Below are 12,142 nucleotides of genomic sequence, written 5' to 3' on the forward strand. Positions count from 1 at the left end.
ATATAATTTGCACTCATTTGAACTACCAACTATTTGTCATTGTTATTCTCATTTTAAAGTATGTTTTTATTTAACCTATCTGTGATTTGGATATATCATCTTGCCTAAATTCGAGTGCGTGAAGAATGCGATTGTCTGTGTGCGTGTATTTTTGGACAGGGGGGGGGCGACAGCTGGTTTTAGTGATCAATTGTATAAGGGTGTTTCTTTCGCTTTCTCAGCCAATCCGTCTTCCATTTCGTTACTCTCAATACCCACATGAGCTGGTATCCAGACCTGATTGAAAGAATCAAGTTGCAAAATCTTCACACAAGTATGAATCTGGACAAAATTTTAATTTTTTTTTTTCGACGCTGAATCGAACTGTACTGACGGCGACCTCGTAAGACCAACCGTTACTGAGATCTCGAGTTTAGTGATGAGCGCAGATACTTTCGTAAAACACGATTTCATTGGTTTCTCGAAAGTAACTAGAGAAGGAACTGGTATATATGGCAGCTAGTAGATAAATAACACCGTTTTAACGAGCAGAAACCGCACATAACCTCAATCTCCTAACCCCCTCGCAGAGGGCCCCCGGCGCGTTGCGCTCCGCCACCGTTCTAGAGTCCCCCTAGCTACCAGAGTGTGCTCCGCCCCTCAGAACCCCCCCTTGTGTAACGCCCTGTTTGCCACGGTGCATGTCCGAGAAAACTATATACAATAACAAATATTTATCGAGGAGGGTCTTCTTCTTCTTCTTTTGATGACGTTCTTGTTCCCGTTCCTTCAAGAAATCAATATAGGAAATACACTCCTCACCGTCCCCCTCTGTCGACCACCCACCCTGCTGGATGCGCCAACATAATGTGCGACTTGTCAATTTTTTCTAGATCAAACAAAAGTTACACACACATACCAACATACACATTTCTACGTCTTGTCATTTAAAAGACATTAAAAACACTATATACTTCAATTTAATTCGATTATTTCTGCAAAGTAAAAATGCGTATTATTGTCAAACGGACAAACCGTGTTTTTTCTAGAACAAACAAGAAACAAAATATGTATATGTCGCGTTGCCTATAAAACACATATTTTTAAACAAAACTTTCAGTAAGTGACGTAAGTAAAGTCACATTTCTATTCCCTGTCATTTAAAGATATTAAAAACACTATATACTTCAATTTAATTCGATTATTATGCAACGTAAAAAAGTGGATTATTATAATATAAAAACAGGTAGGAACTGACCAAAAAAAGTGATCATTGTTTTTTGTTATTCACACTGAGAAAATTAACGAAAACTGAAACCCACAAAAACAAAACAAAAAAAGACTCGCACTGTATTAGGGTAAATTAAAATCATAAAACTTATCAGTTGTAGAGTCATAGGGAAATATATATCGCACTTGACATTGCACTGAATACAATACACATTAAATGTATTTATTCACATGTTCTCCCTTCCATGGTTAAATTTAAAATCAAAAGTTAAAAAAGGCACAAACAAACGCCTATTTGAATAAACACGATGAACGTATGTTGTCACCAGAGAGCCATGCAGGTGGGAGTCTCAAGGTCCACGTGCTTAAAGCGTGTCGACTTTCACATGACGTAATTTGGCAAAAAAAATTAACACCCAACAAAATTATTGATAGCACACGCAAATATAATTTGCGCCTTACAATCAAAAGCTATCCATCCGCCCACTAGGATATTGCCGCACCGTAGTCTCTTACATGCGGTTGCGAGGTATTGACATTGCAAAATTAGTTCCAGATAAGGTGGAATATATTAAAAAATTGTATCTAATAGCACATTCAATCTTTAAACAAATCCCTTTTAGATTGATAAACACTTTTCAAGATAGGCATGTAAATCGGTGAATGAGTCATCGGATCGCAGTTAATGGTAGACACGTACACAAGGCTATAAGTAAATAGAATTAAATATGACCCAGTGGCAGATTATTTACCAGTTAGTTTACAAAATTAAAAAGAAAAGCAACAGGAATTAGGTTAAAACAAACTATTTATTAACACATTAAACATCCTTTATTGGCAGTGGAAAAAGATAATAAAAGTAATTCTATTGCAGGTAATAAGCGAAAAATATTAAGGGCTTCCGGTCATTTTTTTTAAATATGCCCAAAATATAATGAAAAAATTAAACTATTTCATGCATTTTTTAAATAAAAACTTAACGAGGCTGCCAGACGTGAACTGAGCCCTTAAGCGCACCTCATTCGATTTTTAGGAAAAAAACGAAATAATCAAAGCAAAACCGATAAAAAACATTTATAATCAAGCGGAGACAGTTTCTTCTTCCATAATCGAATAGTGACCCCACGGTAACGTTTGTACTGACGACTTTGATATGCGACTTTTCTCTTTTGAGAGTACTAAGGCCACGGCAACAGGAATATCGAGGTTGCCGATCAAATAGACTGAGAAGGTAGAACAAGGAGAGGGGAGCCCGACCTATTGGATCAAAAAAGAAAGACTATTAAGGCTCAAGTTTATTCTATTATCCGCCCCTCCCTGTCACCACGACACCACGTCCCGGCGACGCGCCACCTGGGGGTATCTAACGGGGCGGTAATGTGTGTGTAACGTGAAAAGTCGCCCGCCCACTGTGTCGACCACAGATTTATTTGGATTGTATTTTAAATCAGCGTCGTCTATGACGTATTTCGTCGTCACGTACGTATTTTTATTTCAACGGCGCCTGTGATGGAGTACGTTGTCATGTAAGTGTTTTAAATGGGCGTCGTCCGTGACGTACTTACATTACGTACGTACGCAAGCGGGCGATTGTAAAGTTTGAGGTTATGTACGGTGGAACTCTTAATTAGTAAATATAGATCTCTTTTGGTTACACATCATCATTTTCATGAAATAAAAATGTGGAGACCATCGAACGCAGTCAGTGGATCCATTGGACTCATCCGTTTACATTTTATGTTATGCCTAACAATCATCATTCTTCCTTGCTGTGTTGTTTTCTTATCTACATGCTAATACGGTGGCTCCAGTGACTCCATATTGGGAAACATCTATTAGTAGTATATTCATTATATTTCTTGAACGGGTTGACATATTAATTACTAAATATATGAATGTTTTCTTTTTGTATGAACAGGAATTGCTTGCAAGTTATTTGCTCATTTACAGTTGAGTGCGTGGCTCTTGCAATCTACAAGATATGGTCAACGAAAAGTCCTGTCAACAAAAATTGAATATAAACTGCCACGCGAATCAGCTTTCGATATATTTTTGGTATTTTTGTTGGTTCAGTGGTCTTGACGAATTGATGCGAATTATATATTTAACTGCTTATATTCAAATGAAATCCTTTTTTTTTTTCGAAGGAAAGACAGGCGTGTTTACTTGTACGTCAGACGGCAGTCACTGTGGTTTCTGTCTCTTGGTAAATTAATATTCTAATAAAATAGTAATGCTATCCAACACTTAACAACTTTCTTGGACTAATTACGAAAAATCAACGACCCACCCGAGGAATTGCCAAATATCGATACAGTGAAATGTCTTTTGAAATACGGTAAAAATGTCACCTGCAATTTAAAAAACATTTATACTATATACTGATTGGCAATGCAGCTTGGGTAAGAATTTTTTCGACTAAGTAGCTGCCCATTCCATACAAGCCCACATTCATTCCGCTCTTAATTTGTTAACTAAGAAACCGACTGTTTTTGGAAATGAATAACCGAATTTATTTCAAAAACTGTAAACATTTTCGTTCTTATGCTGTATATCATATTCATGTTTGTTTTTTCTTTTGCTGTTCTTGGATCAATTTCTCATTGCCGCCATGTCGATATCATCCAGAATGCAAGGCGCACCTCAATCTCGTTACGGCCAACGCGGTGTGTTAAGGCGAGCACATGCGTCCCCACCATGAAGAAATTTGCCGTGCGCGGACAGGCATAGGCGTGTTATCAGAGTCTTCGTATTGCCACTGTTGTTATTGGACGTGTGTATCAAGTCGCAAGTAATTTCAATCTCCGTTTTTTCTACTGTAAGTCTGGTGTGTGTCATTATAGTAAGTGGTAAGTACCTACTGTTTCATTATGGTTTCATATTTTCACAACGATAAAATAAAAAGTACCACAGGTTTGAATACTGATTTCACATTAAATAAAGCATCACCATTCTGACCCAGTCACTAAATTTAGAATACAATATTTCGTTGGAATTATGAACGTTCAATTATATTCTACAAATTTTAATTTGACCTTTTGATCTTAAGTTTTGACTTATTTTAAGTATTAAGGGTTCTGATGTAAAAAAACAAGATTGATTTACCATTTTTATGAGTTTAGCAATAATGATCTACAAAAATTATTGTGGTTTCTTTATAGGATGCTGCTATATTAACGTTTGATGTCAACGAAACATTTACTTTTGCTGTGTCTGCCAAAGTTAAATTTTGTGATGCTTTAAATAAACGATTTGGCGTAAATTGTATGCACGTGTCGTTGGACGGATTTATTTTAAAGAATCCGTTTTTAGCTCCGTGTTACTACTCAACAGTTCACAAAAATCTTCTATCAAAGGCCCGGACCACACAATAGCGTTCAGTGCTACGTTCGTCCAAAGTTTACCTTACAGGACACTCAAATTGGGATTTTCAGTTGTGCTCTAGCTTTTAGAGTTTTAGTACGTGTGCGGCACAGTCAAAAAACTGTCTGTGGTCGAAGCGCTTGTTGGAGCCATTAGAGCTTTGTTGGCTCTTTTACTGGCTACTCCTAAAAATGATGGTGTCGCTCAGGGTATGAAAGAATGTACTCAAGCGATAAGAAGAATCGAAAAGGAAATGCGGGCTACGAAAACGGTGGGAGAAAAACAACGTCTGGTAGCTCAAATGGCCCAAGTTAAATCGTTTCGGAGTCAATTTAAAAGAATGCTGAAGAGAGGTTCCGCAAGTAGACCCGTAACTGCGAGAGATCGCGTTCACTGGGATGATGTTAATTCAACATTTGAATCGCGCATCAGGAATGGCGTCATAACTAACGTTCAACATAAGGACGTGCAGAGTTTCCTCCAAGACTGTTTCGCACTATTTCGACGACGTGTCAACAACTCGCTGAAAACGGACCAGGCCCTTAAGATAAACGCTGTCTTCGGGGGAGAATTTCAAATTCAAAAGGCTGATCAAATCCAGACGGAAATTAAGTATTTTACAACTTCGAACGCAGCAATCTACAAAGATACTAATTTAGAACAATGGTTTGAGAGAAACGTTGTGTTGCCAATTAAAACCCAATTAGAGGAGTTCCAAGAAAAAGATTCCGGAAATTACCTGAAGTTACCGGAGTCGATAGCAAGAAAACACGCTTGTATTAACGTGCAAAATTCTGATGAAATGTGCTTTGCCTGAGCCGTGGTTTCTGATCTGTTTCCTGCTCCATCAGAATGCGCTAAAAGGATTTCGTCTTACCCCCCTCTCCAGTCTGCTTTAAATCATAAAGGTGTCAAGTTTCCAATGACATTGCGGCAAATTTCAAGATTCGAAGGTCAAAATAATATTTCGGTGAATAAAAGATAAAAAAGTCAAACACGTTAATCTACTACAGGTACAAAGTCAGTATTTTACCGAAAAAGACCCCATCGATTTTACGCCCGTTACGTACCATTATGTATGGATCAAAAGTATGTCTCGGCTTTTATCATCCCAACTTTCGAAAGATCATTATAAAAAATATTGTTGTGAGCATTGCTTGCATTATTTTCATTCCGAGGACAAGCTAGCGAAGCACGCCAATGATTGTGAGAAGAGAAACAAAAATTTGGAAATTCCCAGGGTTCCCGAGGAAGGCAAGAATTTTGTGCAATTCAAGGACTTTAAGTACAAAGAGAAGGTTCTTTTTATTGTTTATGCCGACACGGAATGTTTTTTGGTTCCCGAATGTGATAAATCAGCGTCCGACACCGAGAAGTATCAGCACCATGTTCCGTACTCTCTGGACTATTATTTTAAATGTTCATATGACGACTCCCTTTCATATTATCGGTCGTACACGGGGAGAGGATTGTGCGGAATGGTTCTGCAATGAGATGGAGCAATTAGCTGAGAACATTGAGACTGTATTCTTGTGTGATGTATCAATGGATGAACTAACAGCTGGACAAAAAATGGAATTTTACAAGTCTAAATTGTGCCACATATGCGAGAAGGCGCTTGAAGAAGACGACAAAAAAGTTCGAGACCATTGTCACCTGACTGGGAAATACAGGGGACCCGCACACGAAAATTGTAATCTCCAATTTAGGGATGGCCACACCGTTCCCGTAGTATTTCATAATCTTTCGTCGTATGACGGAAATATAGCAATAAAAGCTCTAGCCAAATGTGATGAGTCGATCGACTTGCTACCTGTAAACAAGGAAAAGTATATTTCCTTTACGTGGCACCTAAATGACAACCTGGTGAAATTCCGATTCATCGACAGTTTTCGATTTATTTTGAGTGGCCTGGATAAGTTGGCGGCTAATTTAACGGAATATCCAATACTGGAGCTCGAATTTAGTGAATTGTCGTAGGAGCAAGTCAATATTTTGAAACAAAAAGGCATTTTCCCCTACGATTATATGAATGGATGGAATACGTTGAAAGAAACTGTTTTGCCTCCTATTTCGGCATTTTATAACATATTGGATGACAAACCGTCGACCAAAAAAGATTACAAACGTGCAAAGGAAGTCTGGGAGAAGGTTGGATGTCGAAATTTGAAGGATTATTCTGAACTTTATATGAAGACGGACATCCTGCTCTTGGCAGACGTTTTTGAGAGCTTTCGAGAAACGTCACATAAGACCTATGGACTTGATACTGCACCATCGTACACACTGCCGGGATACGCGTGGAGCTGCATGTTGTATAAATTGAAGCAAAAACTCGATCTAATCACTGACGTCGACATGATTTTGTTTATCGAGAAAGGAATGCAAGGAGGCCTTAGTCAGTGCTCCAAACGATATGCGGAAGCCAACAACAAATATATGCACAGCTACGATCCCTCCAAAGTTGATAAATACTTGATGTATTTCGACGTCAATAACCAATACGGGTGGGCAATGTCTCAATACCTACCGTACGGAAGTTTTAATTGGTTGGATGAACAGCAAATCGAATATCTTGACATTTTAAATATATCCAACGAGTCGGGCGTCGGCTACATCTTGGAGGTCGATTTGGAAATACCCGAGGAGTTGCACGACAAATTTTCAGATTTACCTCCATGTCCCGAACATCGCTGCCCTCCAGGATCCGAAAATCAAAAATTACTGACCACCTTATACGACAAGCAGGAGTATGTCATTCACTATCGTAATCTGAAACAGGCGCTACAACTGGGAGCTAAGTTAAGAAAGGTACATCGAGCCATCTCGTTCAACCAGTCGCCTTGGTTAAATACCTATATCGACCTAAACATTGCACTACATCAGGCTGCCAAAAACGAGTTTGAAAAGAACTTGTTTAAATTGATGATCAATGCTGTGTTTGGAAAAACAATGGAAAACATACGGAACCATTCCAACGTTAAGCTTGTGAAAAACTGGGAAGGTCGCTACGGTGCGGAAGCTCTGATTGCCCGACCCGAATTTAAAAGTGCAACTATAATTAGTAAAAATCTCGTTCTTATTGAATTAAAAAAATTTGAAATATATTTTAACAAACCTACCTACGTTGGGATGTCAATTATGGAGATAGCCAAGACAACAATTTATGACTTTCACTACCTGTAAGAGACTCAATGTTTCCTAGACTTCCTTTTAGAAGCCGCGTGTGGAATAATAGTATACAAGTTCATCGAAATAAATTCTTAATTTAAAATTTGATCACAAACAAAACAAAACTACGGATAAACCCTCGAATTATAAAATAAACGGCCTACCTTATGTGCACTCTAGTGTAAGACCCCCGAGACCTCTCGGATTTTCTTTCTCCACACCATGTCCATTGCAGCAATGTAGTGGGGGTTACCAATCGCAAACACGCGAAAACTATGCGCGGTAATTCGGCCAAACAAAACCCGAGGGCTCATATTATCGCGGTGAAATGACACGCGTTTTTTACCATAAAGTATATAAAAAATTAAATTAAAATAAAAATTGATAAATGTATTCGATTAACCCCGAATCATAAAGAAATCAATATATAGAAAACCCAGGTAATGAATTAATATTTAGTGTCAATATACAAAATAAATAACCAAAACTGAACATACCGCCCACCAAATACAACGGTATTTCAAAAAACAACAAAAAAAAAAGAAAATAAACAAAATATGCTAATATTAAAGTTTATCAATTGTGATTAATTGGCCGGCAGAGGACATACCTTAATAACCGGTCGTTTGATTAAACCGTTTTGGGTTCTGACAGTGACTACTCGTGGAACACCGTCAGCACCAGGGTGAATGGAATCAATCCGTCCCAGTCTCCACTGGAGGGGAGGTAAATTATCCTCCTTCAGTACAACTAGAGTACCCGGCGTGATAAGAGTGGTATCTTTATCCCATTTAGCTCTCTGTTGTAAAGAATGAAGATATTCCATATGCCATCTTTTCCAAAATGATTGATGCATTTTGGTCAGTAACTGCCACCTATCAAGTCTATTCATAGGAACACAAGTGAGGTCGTGATCGGGAATAGCTGATAAAGGAGCTAAGGAGAGAAAATGACCTGGTGTTAAACTGGATAGATCGTTGGGATCACTACTCATAGCGCAAAGTGGTCTAGAGTTGAGTACGGCCTCAACTTGAGTGAGAACTGTGTAAAATTCTTCATAGGTAAGTAATTGTTCCCCTATGATTTTAGTAATGTGGGTTTTGACACTTTTAATGCCAGCTTCGTGTAACCCACCAAAGTGAGGCGCTGAAGGAGGGAAAAATTGCCACTCGATTAATTCCTCAGCGGCTGCTTTAGCCATGCAATCTGCTAAGTATCGAGCTGCACCAACGTAGTTGGTACCGTTATCACTGTGCAGTTTGGAGCATCTACCACGTCGACTGATGAAGCGACGCAATGACGCAAGAAAGGCAGAAGTGGATAGGTCTGATACCAGTTCCAAATGCAGGCACTTTGTAGAACAACACACAAAGAGAGATAGATAAGCCTTTTGAGTACGGCAACCTCTATGTCTTGACATCAGTATCTGAAAAGGGCCACCGAAATCCAAAGAAGTACATTGAAAGGGCTTGGCTTGGGTAATGCGGAAACTAGGCAAATCGCCCATTTTTGGTTCTATTACCTGAGGATGTGTTCCAAAGCAGCGGAAACACTTATGGACAATACGTTTTATAGCTCCTTTAGCACCCAAAATCCAAAACCGTTGAGATATAAAATAGCGCAAGGCATGCTGTCCACAGTGAAGGTATCTTTTATGAAAATCCTCTATTATAAGATCAGTCAACCTATGTTTGTTGGGAAGCAAAACGGGATGCTTCTGATCGTAATCAAGTTGAGAGTGAGTAAGGCGTCCGCCTACCCTGAGAAGTCCTTGTTCGTCGATGAAAGGAGCAAGCTTTCTTAACGGCTTGGAACAAACACTCTTGTTCGAAAGATTGGAAATGTCTTCATAAAAGGCTTCTGCTTGTACTTGCTTCACAATGCGGAGAAGACTCTGAAATAACTCGTACTCCGTGAAAGGACCCCTTTTAACCACTGAAACCACTTTAAAACGAATGCCAAGAAAACGACGCCAATAAGTAATAAGGCGAAGTATTTTCTGTAAGCATGAATACCTATTCAAAATATCACCAACAGGATTATAGCCTTTTATTACCGTGAGAATGGTCGCTCTTTCTTCTGGTAGTGGTTCGTCCAATTCACCAAGTTCGTGTTTGGGCCACTCTTCGGAGGGACGCGACAACCAAGCTGGTCCCGCCCACCATAAGGGACAGTCAACTAAATCAGACGGAAGGACAGGGCGACTCGCAAGGTCAGCTGGATTGTCTTCTGATTTGATGTGAAACCAACGTTCAGGTGCTACATTGTCTTGAATCTGACTCACCCTGTTTGAGACGAAAGTGCGCCAACGACAGGGCGGTGACCTTATCCAACCTAGGACTATAGTCGAGTCAGACCAAGCATAAATATTTTGTACGTCGGGAATGTTGTAGACATTTAAGGCATATTTAAGCAATTTGGAAGCCATTAATGCAGCACTTAATTCCAATTTAGGAAGACTCAATCTCTTCAATGGAGATACTTTACTCTTAGCATAGAGGAGATAAGTAGAAATTTGGCCATCTGGAGACACGAGGCGAGAATAGATACAACTTCCATAACCTAGCTCTGAAGCATCCCCAAAAGCATGGAATTCTAAACTAACATACTTTGAAATAAAACAATAACGGGGTATTTCTAATGCTGACAGACTTGGCAATTCATTTTTGTAGTCGGTCCACCTTTGGGCAATATCTGCGGGCACTTCACTGTCCCAGTCGATACCTCTCGCCCATAAAGATTGCATTAGCTGCTTAACTAATAGAGTTATGGGACAAAGTAATCCAATTGGATCAAAAATTCTGGAGATTTCAGAAAGTATAGATCTCTTAGTACATGTCGAGTTGAGAAATTGTATGTCGTATGAGAAGATATCCTTCTCTGGAAACTAACCAAAACTAACCAAAACCTTCAAGTAAGGATCGGATTTAGTGTCAAGTGCGAGAGGTTTCTGTAGAATATCTGAAGGTATAGTAGCTAAGAAGTCAACACAATTGCTAGACCATTTTCTAAGGAAAAAAACAACCCTCATCCAATAGAGCAATAAGTTGTTGTTTGATATCCACAGCATCCTCTAAAGATTTACAAGATACACATATATCATCAACATACACTTGGGACGCTAAAATTGCTGCGGCCCTAGGAAATCTATCTCTACCCTCGGTGGCTAATTGTAAAAGACATCTCAGAGCAAGGAAAGGAGCTGAATTTAATCCGTAGGTTACGGTTTTTAGGCGAAAATCTTGAACAGGTTCTCGAGGGGAGAATCTCCATAAAATACGTTGGTAGTCTTGGTGGCTGTCATTAACAAGTATTTGTCGATACATCATTTTGATATCGGCAGTAAATGCTACAGGAAACCTTCGAAAACTTAACAGAATACTTACAATTTCATTTTGTAGTTTGGGACCAATCAACAAAGTGTCATTCAACGATCGATCCCGCGGACTGCAAGATGCGTCAAAGACTACGCGCAATGCAGTAGTCGTACTATTCGAATTAGTAACCCCATGGTGAGGGATGTAGAAGTGGCGCTGGGCAACGTCAGAGACAGGAGCAGACACGGGTTCCATATGATCCAGCTCTAAGTATTCCTTCATAAATTTGGAATATATCTCAAATAATGGAGGATCCTTAAGAAGACGGCGCTCTAAGCTATAAAACCTTTTTAGGGCTATGGAGCGTGAGTCAGAAAATAATGGCTCACCACTGGAAAACGGTAGAGTAACGATAAAACGTCCTTCAGGAGTTCGAGAATGAGTCTCGTTAAAAGAAATTTCTTGGAACTTCCTCCATTTCCCAAAACATTTGAAGAGTTTTATTAATATCCCGGTTTTCTTCCAATAGTGTGCAACAGGAATATGAGGACTTGCTTTTTATACGATCAATTTTACCCATCACTACCCAGCCAAATAATGTATTGAATGCGACAGGTTCCAACTCTTTACCGCACACCTTCTCAGGCAACAAAATTAAAGGGAATAACTCGCACCCGATGAGAGCATCTATAGGTCCAGGAGTATTGTAGGTGTCATCAGAAACGACTAAATTCTCCAAATGTGACCAGTTCTCGCGACTGAAAGATACAGAAGGCATGTAGGAGCAAATCTGCGGTAAAACGATACATTCTATGGGAAAAGAAGGTGTGTTCTTACCCACCGGGCGGACCGTACAACAAGTAACACCATTCGACGATACAGATGTCATATTACCTAACCCATTAATTGGAATGTTCAAACGAGAGCGGGAAAGTCCTAATTTCTTAAAGCATCTTTCGGATATAAAATTGCCTTGGCTTCCACTGTCCAGTAGTACTCTAACTGTGTGGGAATAACCTTGGCTGTCCAGAAAATCCACTTTTGCAGTCGCAAGGAGCGTAAATGCACTATTAGAATTTATG

The sequence above is a fragment of the Cylas formicarius genome, unplaced genomic scaffold (assembly GCF_029955315.1).
Source record: "Cylas formicarius isolate icCylForm1 unplaced genomic scaffold, icCylForm1.1 PGA_scaffold_10__41_contigs__length_53128322, whole genome shotgun sequence".
NCBI classification, from domain to species: domain Eukaryota; kingdom Metazoa; phylum Arthropoda; class Insecta; order Coleoptera; family Brentidae; genus Cylas; species Cylas formicarius.